The sequence below is a fragment of the Volvox carteri genome (genome assembly GCF_000143455.1).
Source record: "Volvox carteri f. nagariensis unplaced genomic scaffold VOLCAscaffold_19, whole genome shotgun sequence".
Classification (NCBI taxonomy): Eukaryota; Viridiplantae; Chlorophyta; class Chlorophyceae; order Chlamydomonadales; family Volvocaceae; genus Volvox; species Volvox carteri.
The window spans coordinates 1,381,609-1,382,437 of NW_003307562.1; the positions used below are offsets into that span (position 1 = coordinate 1,381,609).

Below are 829 nucleotides of genomic sequence, written 5' to 3' on the forward strand. Positions count from 1 at the left end.
CACGCGGGACAGGTCAGCGACCCTGGCAGCCCTTAAGACGCTACATGGCGCTATCAACCCGGCCTGGCTCGAAGCTGCAAGAGCAGTGGAAACCCAACAGCAACAGCAACCCCAGCCGCAGGCACAGCTGCAGCCACAGCTGCAGCCACAGCCGCAGCCGCAGCCACAGCCGCAGCCACAGCCGCAGCCGCAGCCACAGCCGCAGCCACAGCCGCAGCCACAGCCGCAGCCACAGCCGCAGCCACAGCCGCAGCCACAGCCGCAGCCACAGCCGCAGCTACAGCCGCAGCCTCAGCCGCAGCCACAGCCGCAGGTACAGCCACAACAGCTGCAAACACAACCACAGCTACAGACACAGCATCAGCCGCAGCCGCAACAGCAGCAACAGCCGCAGCAACAGCTACAGACGCAGCCGCATGAGCAGCAACCCCAACAGCAGCAGCCAGAGAGGCCAACGGCGGGGGATATGGCGGCTCCAAGCACCCCCAACAGCACTCAGGCGATGGCTATGATCCTAAAGCGGGTCGGATGGCAGATGCCGGGCGGCACAACAACCGTCCCACTCACACGCCTGACGGTCCGCCTAGCGACACAGCTGCAATGCGGGGCCACCGAGGAGAAACGGGGACGCTTGATGGCAGCATTTGTGCAAGAAGCGTTGCACCCGCAGGAAACGACACCTTCCTCCTCAGCGGAAACAAGCCGCTTCAGGGCGACGCAAGCCCGCTTGTGGTCGGNGGTGCGGTGGGAGAACGAGAACAAAGAAACGCTGTGGCGGCTCGCCGTGGACGGCATCCCCCTGCCCGGCAACACGCACCTGGCCCGCATG

General features: G+C 65.6%; 1 protein-coding gene across 1 annotated transcript in view; it reads right to left on the reverse strand.

Annotated features, from left to right (window-relative positions):
* Positions 1 to 829, reverse strand: part of VOLCADRAFT_91079 (uncharacterized protein) — a gene marked incomplete at both ends in the record, with an annotated part of 11,172 nt that overhangs the window by 5,720 nt on the left and 4,623 nt on the right. The window lies entirely within an intron of this gene.